The 16,521-nt window shown below is 36.5% G+C and overlaps 1 pseudogene; it reads right to left on the reverse strand.

Annotated features, from left to right (window-relative positions):
• Window positions 1-1,524: 1,524 nt before the first annotated feature.
• LOC109438315 (dynactin subunit 6) overlaps window positions 1,525-16,521 on the reverse strand; it is a 46,703-nt pseudogene continuing 31,706 nt past the window's right edge.

The raw sequence follows: 16,521 nt of genomic DNA on the forward strand, positions 1-16,521 counted from the left end.
CAGAAATAATTCATCTTCCAACTGGAAGTGTGTACTCCATGACCAGTATCTCTCCATTTCCTCCTACCACCACAGTTCCTGTCATCCACCATTCTAGTCTCTGTTTCTATAAGTTTGGATTTTTTTTTACATGCCACATATAAATGAGATCATACAGTATTTGTTTATATTTGTTTGACTTATTTCACTTTACATAATGCCCTCAAGATCCATCCATGTTATCACAAATGGCAGAATTTCCTTCTTTTTGTGCCTGAATAATATTCCATTGTGTGAACACAGACACACAGGCATGCACACACACACACACACACTACCCTCTAGGGTAATATAATATAGGGTAATATAATATAACATAATACCCTCTAGGTCCATATATACAATGGAATTATCTCTCTCTCTCTCTCTCTCTCTCTCTCTCTCTCTCTCTCTCTCTCTATATATATATATATATATATATATATATATAGATAGATAGATAGATAGATAGATAGATAGATATAGATAGATATATATATACACACATACATATATGTAAACGTTTTCCTTATCCATTAATTCATTCATTGATAGACACTTAGTTTGTTTCCATGTCTTGGCTATTGTGAATGATGTTGCAATGAACATGGAGGTACAGATATATTTTTTTTTTCTAAAGATTTTATTGGGGAAGGGGAACAGGACTTTATTGGGGAACAGTGTGTACTTCCAGAACTTTTTTTTCCAAGTCAAGTTGTTGTCCTTTCTTTTTTTTTTTTTTTTTTATTAAATTTATTGGGGTGACAATTGTTAGTAAGTTGTTGTCCTTTCGATCTTAGTTGTGGAGGGTGCCGTTCAGCTTCAAGTTCTTATCCTTTCAGTCTTAGTTGTGGAGGTCGCAGTTCAGCTCCCAGTCCAGTTGCCATCGCTAGTTGCAGGGGGTGCAGCCCACCATCCCTTGCGGGACTCGAGGAATTGAACTGGCAACCTTGTGGTTGAGAGCCCACTGGCCCATGTGGGAATCGAACCGGCAGCCTTCGGAGTTAGGAGCAAGGAGCTCTAACCGCCTGAGCCACCGGGCCGGCCCCTAGATATCTTTTTGAGACAGTGATTTTATTTCATTTAGAAACATACCAAGAAATGGGATTGCTGGATCATATGGTAGCTATTTAAAAATTATTTTTTCATCAACATTTTTTTATTTAGTTTACTATGTGCTAGAATATAAATACATAAATATATGCCATTTGTTATCATGGGTAATCTTTGTATAACTAAAATCTGTGGCCAACATTTTACAGAACAAAAGAAAATTAAATCTGCAAATTATCAGAAAAGGAGCAAGAATATTGGGAAATAATACATTTTACATAAATTATAGATCACAGACACAACGAAAATCCATTATTTTCCTCTTTAACTCAATTTTACAAAATAAAGTTAACATGTATTATTCTGTGAACTGCTAAGAGGGCATGAACACTGTGGCCCTTTCAAAAGACAGTGGTCAAAGACAAAATGTTATCTTGATGTCATATATTGTCCTTAGTTCTTAATTGGAGCTGAGCTTCCTTTCATAGTCTTCTTTAGGTTATGGTATTTTGGCGAGATTTTCATCAAGAAATCCACCTAAAGCTGTGTCTGGGGCTGTAGTCGCTCAGTCTGCACCTGACGAAGGCAATCTACACCCTATGCGAAGATCACTGTAGTCTCGGGGATGACTTCAAACATATTTAGGTTGCAACAAACCCCTATGATGCAACCACTGGTCAATATTACATTTCTGCCTACATATGCTTTTGATTCGATAACATTATTATCTCCTATTTTCATGGTTTGGGAATAACAGCCAACTTCAAACACATTATTTGTGCTAATGATCATAGGTTTGGGTTCTGGATCTTCATTGTCAGGGGTGATATTATCAGGGTGAGCATTTATGATAAGCACTAGTTCTTCTATTAGATCACCTTCGCCAATCACTATTGGCCTGGCTTCTGTAATAATTCCTGCTTTAAGGTGGATCCCTGTCCAAGGTCCTATAGTTATATTATATCACCTTTGATTTCACTTTCTATGCACACAACTACTCCAGGAGCAAACTTCACACTCTTGACTCTTCTCCACCATGGTTTGGCCTGGGTCTCTATTTTTAAATTTTTTTTATGAATCTGTATACATTTTCCATACTGGCTAAACCAATTTACATTCCCACCAAAAGTACACTAAGGTTTTGTTTTCTCCATATCTTTGCCAACACTTGTTATCACTTGTCTCTTTTTTTTTACTAGTTTCAGGTGTACGAAACAACAGTGAATTGACATTTACATGCCTCACAAAGTGATGACACCAATGTCTATTACACATCACACGGTATATAGGTCTTGCAATATTATTGACTATACCCCCTATGCTGTACTTTATATCCAGTGACTATTTTTTTTTATAATTGACAATCAGTGTTATTTCATATTTGCCTCAGGTGTACAGCATATAGTGGTTAGACATTCATATAATTTATGAAGTCATCCCTTTGATAAGCCTAGAACCACCTGACACTATACATAGATTTTACAATATTATTGACTATATTTCCCATACTATACTTCACATCCCCATGACTATTTTGTAACTACGAATTTGTACTTCTTAATCCCTTCACTTTTCTCACCCAGCCCCTAAACCCCCTGCAACTGGTAACCATCAGTTTGTTCTCTGTATCTGAGTCTGTTTCTGTTTTGTTTGTTTATTTTGTTCTTTAGATTCCACATATAAGTGAGACACTATGGTATTTAACTTTCTCAGTCTGACTTATTTCACTTAGTGTAATAACCTCTAGGTTCATCCATGTTGTTACAATGATAAGATTTCATTGTTGTTGTTTTTTTTAAGTTTATTGGGGTGACAGTTAGTAAAATTACATAGATTTCAGGTGTACAATTCTGTATCACATCATCTATAAATCCCACTGTGTGTTCACCACCCAGAGTCAGTTCTCCTTCCATCACCATATATTTGATCCCCCTTACCCTCATCTCCCACTCCCCTCCCCCCTTACCCTCTGGTAACCACTAAACTATTGTCTGTCTATGAGTTTTTGTTTCTCATTTGTTTGTCTTGTTCTTTTGTTGTTTTTGGTTTATATACCACATATCAGTGAAATGATATGGTTCTCTGCTTTTTCTGTCTGACTTATTTCGCTTAGCATTATACTCTCAAGATCCATCCATGTTGTCACAAATGGTCCTATTTCATCTTTTCTTACCACCGAATAGTATTCCATTGTGTATATATACCACAACTTCTTTATCCATTCATCTATCGAAGGACATTTTGGTTGTTTCCATGTCTTGGCCACCGTAAATAAAGCTGCAATGAACATTGGAGCACACATGTCTTTATGTATAAATGTTTCAGATTTTTTTGGTAGATACCCAAGAGAGTGATTGCTGGGTCATATGGTAATTCTATTCATAATTTTTTGAGGAACCTCCACACTGCCTTCCATAGTGGCTGCACCAGTCTGCATTCCCACCTAGAGTGTATGAGGGCTCCTTTTTCTCCACAGGCTCTCCAACACTTATTACTATTTGTCTTGTTTATGGTAGCCATTCTGTGTTGTTTTTTTCAACAGGACTTTTATTGGGGAACACTGTGTACTTCCAGGACTTTTTCTTTTCCAAGTTAAGTTGTTGTCCTTTCAATCTTAATTGTGGAGGGCGCAGCTCAGCTCCAGGTCCAGTTGCTGTTGCTAGTTGCAGGGGTGCAGCCCACCATCCCTTGTGGGAGTCAAACCGGCAACCTTGTGGTTGAGAGGATGCGCTCCAACCAACTGAGCCATCTGGGAGCTCAGCGGCAGCTCAGCTCAAGGTGCCATGTTCAATCCTAGTTGCAGGCAGTGGAGCCCACCATCCATTGCAGGACTCGAGGAGTTGAACCGGCAACCTTGTGGTTGAGAGCACACTGGCCCATGTGGGAATCAAACCGGCAGCCTTCAGAGTTAGGAGTACAGAGCTTCAACCGCCTGAGCCACCGGGCCGACCCCCTCATTGTTTTTGAGGCAGAGTAATATTCCATTGTATATGTCCCACAAATACTTTATCTAATCATCTATTGATGGTTATTTTGGTTGTTTCCATATCTTGGCTATTGTAAATAAAGCTGTAGTGAACGTAGGGGTGCATATATCTTCTCAAAATTATTGTTTTCAATTTCTTTGGATAAATACCCAGAAGTGGAATTGCTGGGTCATAAGGTAGTCTATTTTTAATTTTTTGAGGAGCCTCCATACTGTTTTCCATAGTGGCGAAACAAATTTGCAATCCTACCAAGAGTATACCCACCAAAGGGAGTTCCCTTTTCTTCACATCGTGGCAAACATTTGTTGTTTCTTCCTTTCTTTCTTTCCTTCCTTCCTTCCTGTCTTTTTTCCTTCTCCTTCTCCTTCTTCTTCCTCATCTTTTTCTTCTTCTTCTTTTTAGTTGCAGGTGTACAAAACATAATGATTAGACAATTGCACCCTTCACAAAGTGATAACTCCCCCCAAGTCTGCTGCCCCTCTGACATCAGACATAGCTATTACAATATCATTAACAATATTCCCTCTGCTGTACTTTACATCCTGTGACTATACACATACACACACACAAACACAAAAGCACACTCACATGCATGAGTATACATACACACACACACACACACATAAACACACACACACACAAAACACAAGGTCAGACAATTTAGTTCAGGAACTCATCCTAGAAAAAGTGCTACATACCTCATTGCTGAATATCACTATGGTCACATTTGAAGTATTCCCCTTGGAAGCTGTGCACAGACGCCAGTGCTTAGTCCACTCTTTAAAGAAATTTTGCAACTGTTTTTCTAAAATGGCCATCAGAGCGGTTGTCGTATTAAATGATGTCCTGAATGTCATCAAAATGTCTTCCTTTCAATATTTCCCCTATTTTCGGGTAAAGAAAGAAGTCACTGAGGGCCAGATCAGGTGAGTACGGAGGGTGTTCCAATATAGTTGTTTACTGGTTGCAATATCGTTGCAACAAGTTTGCGAACTGAATTGTCAGAACATGTGACAGTGTGTGTGTGAGTGTGTGTGTGTGTGTGTGTGTGTGTGTGTGTGTGTGTGTATGCAATCATAGTTGATACTCAATATTACTAACATTATTATTTTTAATTAAAGTTTATTGGGCTGACAAGTGTTAGTAAAGTTACGTAGATTTCAGGTGTACAATTCGGGAATACATCATCTTTATATAGTTGTCCTTCCATCACCATATATTGGATCCCCTTTACCCTCGTCTACCACGCCCCACCCCCTTACCCTCTGGTAACCACTAAACTATTGTCTATGAGTTTTTGTTTCTTCATTTGTTTGTCTTGTTCTTTTGTTGTTTTCAATTTTATATCCCACAGATTAGTGAAATCATATGGTTCTCAGCTTTTTCTGTATAACTTATTTCGCTCAGCACAATAATCTCAAGATCCATCCATGTTGTAGCAAATAGTACTATTTCATCATTTCTTATTGTCGAATAGTATTCCATTGTGTGTATATACCACATCTTCTTTATCCATTCATCTATCAAAGGACATTTTGGCTGTTGCCATGTCTTGGACACCGTAAATAAAGCTTCAATGAACATCAGAGCACATATGTCTTTATGGGTAAATGTTTTCAGATTTTTGGGTAGATACCCAGGAGAGGGGTTGCTGGGTCATACAGTAATTCTATTCTTAATTTTTTGAGGAATCTCCACACTGCCTTCCATAGCGGCTGCACCAATCTGCATTCCCACCAACAGTGTATGAGGGGTCTTTTTTCTCCATAGTCTCTCCAACACTTGTTATTATTTGTCTTGTTGATGATAGCCATTCTGACTGGTGACAGGAGATATCTCATTGTGCTTTTTATTTGCATTTCTCTGATGATTAGTGATGTTGAACATTTTTTTCATATGTCTATTGGCCATTTGTGTGTCTTCTTTGCAGAAATGTCTCTTTAGGACCTATGCCCATTTTTTAATAGGATTTGTTGTTGTTGCTGTTGAGTTGTATGAGTTCCTTATATATTTTGGATATAACCCCTTACCGGAGCTATTGTTTCAAAAGTCTTCTGCTATTCGGTTGGTTGCCTCTTTATTTTGTCGATGGTTTCTTTTGCTGTGCAGAAGCTTTTTAGTTTGATATAGTCCCATTCATTTATATTTGCTTTTATTTCCCTTGTTTTGGGGTCAAATTCATAAAATGCTCTTTGAACCCAAAGTCTATGAGTTTCTTCTATGCAGTTTATTGTTTAGGTCTTATGTTTAGGTCTTTGATCCATTTTGAGGTAATTTTGGTACACTGTGACAGATAGCAGTCTAATTTCATTCTTTTGCACATGGCTTTAAAATTCTCCCAGCACCATTTTCTCCATTGTATATGTTTTACATCTATGTCAAGAATTATTTGTCCATATTTATATGGGTTTATTTCTGGATTCTCAATTCTATTCCATTGGCCTATGTGTCTGTTTTTCTGCCAATATCACACTGTTTTGATAATTGTTGCCCTGTACTATAAGCTGAAGTTAGGGAGTGTGATACCTCCAGCGTTGTTCTTTTTTCTTAGTATTGCTTTGGCTATTCAGGGTCCTTTGTGGTTCCATAGAAATCTGATGATTTTTTGTTCTATTTCTTTAAAAAAATGCCATTGGGATTTTGATGGGGATTGCATTAAATCTGTGTATTACTTTCGGTAATATGGCCATTTTAACTACGTTAATTCTTCCAATCCATGAACACCGTATGTCGTTCCATTTCTTTGTGTCTTCCTCAATTTAGTGGTTGCCAGAGGGTAACGGGGGCAGGGGGTGGGGGGTGGGAGATGAGGGTAAGGGGGATCGAATATATGGTGATGGAAGGAGAACTGACTCTGGGTGATGAACACACAATGGGATTTATAGATGATGTAATACAGAATTGTACACCTGAAATCTATGTAATTTTACTAACAATTGTCACCCCAATAAATTTAATTAAAAAAAAAATGTCTTATAGTTTTCAGTATATAAGCCTTTTGCATCATTGGTTAAGTTTATTCCTAAGTATTTTACCCTTTTTGTTGCAGTTACAAAGGGAATTGATTTTTAAATTACTTTTTCTGAGATTTTATTGTTATTATATAGGAATGCAATGGACTTTTTACATTGATTTTGTAGCCGGCAACTTTACTGTATTCGTTGATTGTTTCTAATGTCTTTTTGGTGGAGTCTTTAGAGTTTTCTATATATAGCATACGTCATCTTAAAGAGACACAATTTAACTTCTTCATTCCCAATGTAGATGCCTTTAATTTCTTGCTTTTGCCTGAATGCTCTGTCTAAAACTTCCAATAGAATGTTGAAAAGGAGAGGTGATAGGGGCAACCCTACCAAGTTCCTGAACATAGAGCAAAGGGCTTCAGTTTTTCACCATTAATTATGATATTAGTTGATGGTCTGTCATATATGGCCTTTACTACGTTATGGTATTTTCCTTCTATATCCATTTTATTAAGTGTTTTAATCATAAATAGATATTATATCTTTCTTTTCTTTCTTCTTTTTTTTTTTTTTTTTTTTTTTTTTGTGGAGGGTAGAGAGTGGATGAAAGGGGTCTAGGGATATGGGATCAGCCCAACTCAAACCACATCAACTGAGGGTGACGCAAAGGGATCTCCAAATGGAAGCCAGAGTGCTATGACTAGAAGGGGAAGTGATGCTGGCAGTCCAAAACAACAGATGTGTGATGAAATAGCACTTCTAGTTCATACAGGTCTGACAATTCAGTTCGCGAACATGTTGCAGCAATGTTGCTAACCTTTTTTGATATCAGAGGGATTATTCATTATGGATTTGAGCCAACTGGACAAACAGTTAACCAAGTTTACTATTTGGAAGTGCTGAAAAGGTTGCATGAACAAGTTAGATGACCTGAACTTTTCGCCAAGAATTCATGGATCTTGCATCATGACAATGCACCAGCTCACACGGCACTGTCTGTGAGGGAGTTTTAGCCAGTAAACAAGTCACTGTATGGGAACACCCTCCCTACTCACTTGATCTGGCAACAATTACTTCTTTCTTTACCCAAAGATAAAGGAAATATTGAAAGGAAGATATTTTGATGACATTCAGGACATTAAGTTTAATGCAATGACAACTCTGATGGCCAGTCCAGAAAAAGAGTTCCAAAATTGCTCTGAAGGATGGACTAGGTGGGAGCATCATTGCATTGCTTCCAATGGGGAGTACTTCGACGGTGACCACAGTGACATTTAGGAATGAGGTATATAGCCATTTGTCTAGGAGGAGACCGTGAATTTAGTTTTTGGACCTCATATATCCTGGCATTAACACAAGACTGGAAATTTCAAAAATTTAAGCTCCCAGGCTAGTTAGAACAATAATTGAATTGTTTCCTCTGTCTCAACCCACTTGATTTTAGTAATTTAGCAGCTTGACTATAATGATCACATTTTATTTCTTCACTTAATTCCTCCCTGGATTTTCTGTAACTACAAATACAATCATGTGCCTCATAAAGATGTTTTGGTCAATGATGAACCGCATATAGGCATGAGGTTCCATAAGATTATAATGGAGCTGGAAAGTCCCTATCCCCTAGTGACATCATAATCATCTTGGCCCTTGTAAGGTATTACACAAATATTTATCATTGTATTACAATTACCTAGAGTGTTCAGTACAGTGACATGCTGTACAAGTTTAAACCATAGGTGGGGTATTCTGTAGGGGAACAGAATATGCCACCCCAAAATATGTCTATGTGGCATAAAGATTATTTTAGGCTGGTTAATTTTAAGACAGAGTAGACATGGGAGAAGCTCTGAAAACCAAGTAGAGGTTACCCTTTGTAAAAGACATTTACCTGGATATTATATATTGTCAAGCATTTTAACTGCACCTATTGTTATAATCATATGATTTTTTGTCCGTTATTTTGTTTATGTGGTGTATCACATTGATGGATTTGCATATGTTGAACAATGCTTGTGCCCCTGGAATGAACCACTTTTGGTGGTGATGTATAATATTTTTAATGCATTCTTGCATTCTATTTCCAGAATTTTGTTTAGGATATTTGCATCTGTATTCATCAGAGATATTGGTCTGTAATTTTCTTTTACTGTGTTACCCTTACCAAGTTTCGGGATCAGGGTAATGAACTCAATAGAAGAAATTAAGAATGAACTAGCCAGCTTAGGAAGTAGAGTTGACCAGATGGAGGAAAGAATCCGTGACATCGAAGATAGAAACCTGGAAATAGCACAGATGGAAGAAGAAAGAGACTTGAGACTTAAAAGAAATGAAAGAACTCTACAAACTTTCTGCTCCATCAGAAAGAGCAGTATAAGAATAATGGGCATACCAGAAGGAGAAGAAAGAGAGAAGGAAACAGAGAGTATATTCAAACAAATAGTCGATGAGAACTTCCCAAAATTGTGGAAAGTACTAGAACCTCGAATCCAAGAAGAAAACAGAACACCTAATTGTCTCACCCCAAACAGGCCTTCTCCAAGGCACATTGTATTGAAGCTGTCTAAAATCAATGACAAAGAAAGAATCCTCAAGGCAGCCAGGGAAAGAAGATGGTAACCTACAAAGGAAAGCCCATTAGATTATCATCAGATTTTTCAGCAGAAACTCTACAAGCCAGGAGGGAGTGGAACCAAATATTCAAACTATTGAAAGAGAGAAATTATGAGCCAAGAATAATATATCCAGCAAAGATATCCTTTAGATATGAAGGAGGAATAAAGACCTTTCCAGACATACAGAAGCTGAGGGAATTTTCTAATACATGACCTGCACTACAAGAAATACTAAAGGAGGCTATTCGACCACCATCAACAGGGACAATTTGTGGCAACCAAAACATAAAAGGGGGAGAGTAAAGGCCTGAACTGGAATATGGGAATGGAGAAAGTAAGCATGCTGAAGAAAATGGAATACTCTAAATATCAAACTTTCTTTTACATAAACTTAAGGGTAACCACTCAAAAAAAAAAAATCCAGAACTGAAATATATACTGTAATAAAAGAAGAAACAGAGGGAAACATCATAGAATACCACCACACAGAAATAATAGACAACAACAAAAAGGCAAAGAAACAATGGAGACACAGCCTTACCAGAAAACTAAAGATAGAATGACAGGAAATCCTCACATATCAATAATCACCCTAAATGTAAATGGACTGAACTCACCAATAAAAAGGCACAGAGTAGCAGATTGGATCAAAAAACTAAACCCAACCATATGCTGTCTCCAAGAGACACATCTCAGCTACAAGGACAAGCATAGACTCAAAGTGAAAGGGTGGAAATTGACACTCCAAGCAAATGGTATCCAGAGAAAATCAGGTGTAGCCATAATGATATCAGATGAAACAGACTTCAGGGTGAAAAAGATAACAAGAGACAAAGATGGACATTTCATAATGGTAAAGGGAACTATACAACAAGAAGACATAACAGTCATCAATATTTATGCCCCCAATCAGGGAGCACCGAAATATACCAAGCAACTACTAACAGAACTAAAGGGAGAAATTGACCAAAACACAATTATACTAGGGGACTTAAATACATCATTGACAGCTATGGATAGATCATCCAAACAGAAAATAAATAACGAAATAGCAGCCCTAAATGACACATTAGATGAAATGGACATAATTGACATTTATAGAGCACTTCATCCTAAAACATCAGACTATACATTTTTTTCTAGTGTACATGGAACATTCTCAAGGATAGACCATATATTGGGACATAAAACTAACCTCAGCAAATTTAAGAAGATTGAAATCATACCAAGCATATTCTCTGATCACAAGGCTTTGAAATTGGATATGAACTGCAAAAAGAAAGCAGGAAAAAAAAACCAAATAGATGGAGATTAAACAACATACTTTTAAAGAACGACCAGGTCAAAGAAGAAATTCGAGGAGAGATCAAAAGATACATAGAAACAAATGACAATGAAAATACATCCTACCAAAATTTTGGGATGCAGAAAAAGCATTTGACAAGATACAGCATCCATTTATGTTAAAACACTTAACAAAATAGATATAGAAGGAAAATACCTTAACATAATAAAGGCCATATATGACAAACCCTCAGCTAATCTCATAATTAGTGGTGAAAAACTGAAGCCCTTTGCTCTACGGTCAGGAACAACACAGGGCTCTCCCCATCACCTCTGCTTTTCAACATAGTGTTGGAAGTCCTTGCCAGAGCAATCAGGCAAGAGAAAGAAATAAAAGGCATCCAAATTGGGAATGAAGAAGTTAAATTGTCACTCTTTGCAGATGACATGATGCTTTATATGGAAAACCCTAATGACTCCACCAAAAAGCTATTAGAAACAATCAACTAATAAAGTAAAGTTGCTGGCTACAAAATCAACATACAAAAGTCCATTGCATTCCTATATACTAACAATGAAATCTCAGAAATAGAATTTAGAAAAACTCAACAACAAAAAAACAAACAACCCAATTGAAAAATGGGCACACAACCTGAAGAGACATTTCTCCAAAGAGGACATACAAATGGCAAATAGACATATGAAAAAATGCTCAACATCACTAATCATCAGAGAAATGCAAATCAAAACCACAATGAGATATCACCTCACCCCAGTCAGAATGGCTATCATCAATAAGACAAATAGTAACAAGTGTTGGAGAGGCTGTGGAGAAAAAGGAACCCTCATATACTGTTGGTGGGAATGCAGACTGGTGCAGCCGTTATGGAAGGTAGTGTGGAGGTTCCTCAAAAAATTACGAATACAATTGCCATATGACCCAGCAATCCCTCTCCTAGGTATCTACCCAAAAAATCTGAAAATGGTTATACATAAAGACACGTGTGCTCCAATGTTCATTGCAGCTTTGTTTACAGTGGCCAAGACATTGAAACAAACGAAAAGTCCTTCGATAGATGAATGGATAAAGAAGTTGTGGTATATATACACAATGAAATACTATTCGGCGGTAAGAAAAGATGATATAGGAACATTTGTGACAATATGGATGGATCTTGAGAGTATAATGCCAAGTGAAATAAGTCAGACAGAAAAAGCAGAGAACCATATGATTTCACTGATACGTGGTATGTAAACCAAAAACAACAAAAGAACAAGACAAACAAAGGAGAAAATAAAACTCATAGACACAGAGAATAGTTTAGTTGTTACCAGAAGGTAAGGAGGGAGGGGGGAGGTAGATGAGGGTAAAGGGGAACAAATATATGGCGATGGAAAGAGAACTGACTCTGGGTGGTGAACACACAATGGGATTTATAGATGATGTACTGCAGAATTGTACACCTGAATTCTATGTAACTTTACTAACAATTGACACCCCAATAAATTTTAATTTAAAAAAAAATCTGCTTTCACTGAGTCCCAAGTATTTTGTAGGATGCATTTTCATTGTCATTTGTTTATATGTATCTTTTCATCTCTCCTCTAACTTCTTCTTTGACCCTGTCCTTCTTTAAAAGTATGTTGTTTAATCTCCATGTATTTGTGTTTTTTCCTGCATTCTTTTTGCAGTTGATGTCCAATTTCAAAGCTTTGTGATTAGAGGATATAGTTGGTATGATTTCAGTCTTCTTAAATTTGCTGAGGCTAGTTTGTGTCCCAATATACGGTCTGTCCTTGAGAATGTTCCATGTACACTAGAATAGAATATATAGTCTGATGTTCTAGGATGAAGTGCTCTATAAATGTCAATTATGTCCATTTCATCTAATGTGCCATTTAGGGATAACATTTCATTATTTATTTTCTGTTTGGATGATTAGTTCTTGACTGTCAATGATGTATTTCAGTCTGCTACTATAATTATGTTTTGGTCAATTTCTCCCTTTAGTTCTGTTAGTAGTTGCTTGGTATATTTTGGTGCTCCCTGTCTGGGGGCAGAATCATTGATGACTGTTATGTCTTCTTGTTGTGTAGTCCCCTTTATCATTATGAAATGTCCATCGTTGTCTCTTGTTAACTATCTTTTACTAGTTTCAGTTGTATAAGACAATGCAATAGTTGGACATTTCACCCCTCACAAAGTGATAACTCCCTTCCCCCAATATTGCCCCTCTGACATAGTATATATCTATTACAATTCCATAGACTCTATTCCTTATGCTATACTCCATATCCCATGGCTATATTTATATTAAATTACAGTTGACATACAATATTATTCAGCCTCAGGTGTACAGTGCAGTGGTCAAGCACCTATACCGTCCATGAAGTGTTCTCACTAATAAGACTTGTGCCCATCTCACACCCTACAAAATCTTTACAACATTATTGATTATATTCCCCAAACTGTCTTTCATATCCCTGTGGCAAGATTGTAATTACCGATTTATGCTGTCTCATCCCTTCTCCTTCTTTCTCATCCCCACCCCTCTCTCTTCTGGCAACCATCAGTTTTTCCTCTATAGATCTGAGAATATTTCTGTTTATTTCACTCATGTATTCAGATCTTTAGATTTCACATATAAGTGAGATCATATGTTATTTATCTTTCTCTAACTGACTTATTTATTTCACTTAGCATAATGTTTTCTCGGTCCATCCATATTGTTGCAAATGGTACAATTTCATTCTTCTTTGTAGCCGAGTAATACTGTGGTGTATAAATGTACTACAGTGACTTAATCCAGTTGTCTACAGGTGAGCATTTCGGTTGTTTCCAAGTTTTTGGCTATTATAAATAGCGCTGCAATAAACATGGGGGTACATATATTTTTTCGAATTAGCGTCTTGGATTTCTCTGGATAGATAACTAAAAGCGGGATTGCTGCGTCATAAGGTAGTTTCATTTCCAGTTTTTTGAAATACCTCCGTACTGTTTTCCACAGTGGCTGCACCAATCTGCAATCCCACCAACAGTGCATCACTGTTCCCTTTTCTCCACAACCTTGCCAGCACTCGTTGTTTGATGATTTATTGATGATACCCATTCTGACCAAAGCGAGGTCATGTTCACTGTGGTTTTTATTTGCATTTATCTAATGATTAGTGAGGTTGAACATTTTTTCATATGTCTGTAGGCCATCTGAATGTCCTCTTTAGAGAAATGTCTCTTCATATCATCTGTCCATTTTTTTAATTCGACTAATTGCTTTTTTTGGTGTTGAGCTACATGAGTATTTTTAGAAAAAAACAAATAAAATTTCTGGAGAATAAGAACTCAATAATGGAAATGAAGAATGAAATAGCCAACTTAGGTAATAGAGTTGATCAGATGGAGGAAAGAATCAGTGACATCGAAGATAGAAATCTGGAAATGACACAGATGGAAGATGAGAGAGACTTCTGATTTAAAAGAAATGAAAGAACTCTACAAGAACTTTCTGACTCCATCAGAAAGAGCAACATAAGAATAATGTGCATATCAGAAGGAGAAGAAAAAGACAAGGGAACAGAGAGTATATTCAAACAAATAGTTGACAAGAACTTCTCAAATTAGTGGAAAGAACTGGATCCTGGAATCAAAGAAGAAAATAGAACACCTAATTACCAAAATCCCAAAAGGCCTTCTCAAAGGCACATTGTATTGAAGCTGTCAAAAATTAACAGCAAAAAAAAAAAAAAAAGAATCCTCAAGGCAACCAGGGAAAAGAAACAGTAACCTACAAAGGAAAGCCCATTAGATTATCATCAGATTTCTCAGCAGAAACTCTGAAAGCCAGGAGGGAGTGGAACCAAATATTCAAAATATTGAAAGAGAGAAATTATGAGCCAAGATTAATATATCCAGCAAAGATATCCTTTAAATATGAAGGAAGAATAAAGATCTTTCCAGACATAAAGAAGCTGAGGGAATTTTCTAATACACAACCTACACTGCAAGAAATTCTGAAGGAGGCTATTCGACCAGCATAAATAGGGATAATTTCTGACAACCAAAACATAAAAGGGGGGAGAGTAAATGTCTGAAACAGCATAAGGCAATAGAGAAGGTAAGTATGCTGAAGAAAATAGAATACTCTAAATATGATTTTTTTTTTACATAAACTTAATGGTAAGCACTCAAAAAACATCCAGAACTAAAATATGTAACATAATAAAAGAAGAAACAGAGGGAAACATCATAGAATACAGCCACACTGAAAAAATAGACAGCAACAAAACGCAAAGAAACAATGGAGAAACCAACCTACTAGAAAATCAAAGATAGAATGACAGGAAATCCTCATATATCAATAATCACCATAAATGTAAATGGACTGAACTCACCAATAAAAAGGAACAGAGTAGCAGATTGGATACAAAAACTAAACTCAACCATATGCTGTCTCCAAGAGACACATCTCAGCTACAAGGACAAATATAGAATCAAAGTGATAAGGTTGAAATTGATACTCCAAGCAAATGGTATCCAGAGAAGTGCAGGTGTAGCTATACTGGTATCAGACAAAACAGACTTCAGGATGAATAAGGTAACAAGAGACAAAGATGGACATTTCATAATGATAAAGGGTACTATAGAACAAGCAGACATAACAGTCATCAATCAGGGAACACCAAAATATACCAAGCAACTACTAACAGAACTGAAGGGAGAAACTGACCAAAACACAATGACAGTAGAGGACCTAAATACATCATTGGCAGCTCTGTATAGATGATCGAAACAGAGAATAAATAAAGAAATAGCAGCCCTAAATGATACATTCTATGAAATGGTCATAATTGTCATGTATAGAGCACTTCAGCCAAAAGCATGAGACTATACATTCTTTGCTAGAGTACATGGTCCACTATCAAGGATAGAAAATATATTGGGACAAAAACTGTTCTCGGCAAATTTGAAAAGATTGAAATGATACCAACTATATTCTCTGATGACAAGGCTTTGAAATTGAATATCAACTGCAAAAAGAAAGCAGGAAAAAACACAAATGTGTGGATATTACACAACATAATTTTAAAGGAGACAAAAGAGGAGAGATCTAAAGATACATAGAAAAAAAATGACAATGAAAATGCACACTACCAAAATTTGTGGGGTGCAGTGAAAGCAGTTTTAAGAGGGAAATTTATATCATTACAGGCCTATCTCAAGAAACAAGAAAAATCTCAGATAAATAAACTCATGTTATACCTTAAAGAACTGGAAAAAGAAGAACAAATGAAACCCAAAGACAGCAAAAGGAAGGAAATAGTAAAAATCTTAGCAGAACTAAATGAAATAGAGGGGAAAAAAAGACTATAGAAAATATTAATGTGATAAAGAGCTGGTTCTTTGAAAAGATTAATGAAAGGGACAAACCCTTGGCTAGATTCACCAAAACAAAAAGAGAAAAACACAAATAAAGAAAAGCAGAAATGAAAGATAGGAAGTTACCACGGATGCCACAGAAATACAAAGGATCATCCAAATATGTTATGAAGGTGTATATGCCACCAATTTCAAACATGGGAAAAATGTACATGATCTTAGAAACATAT

This window comes from Rhinolophus sinicus, chromosome X (assembly GCF_036562045.2).
Source record: "Rhinolophus sinicus isolate RSC01 chromosome X, ASM3656204v1, whole genome shotgun sequence".
Lineage (NCBI taxonomy): Eukaryota > Metazoa > Chordata > Mammalia > Chiroptera > Rhinolophidae > Rhinolophus > Rhinolophus sinicus.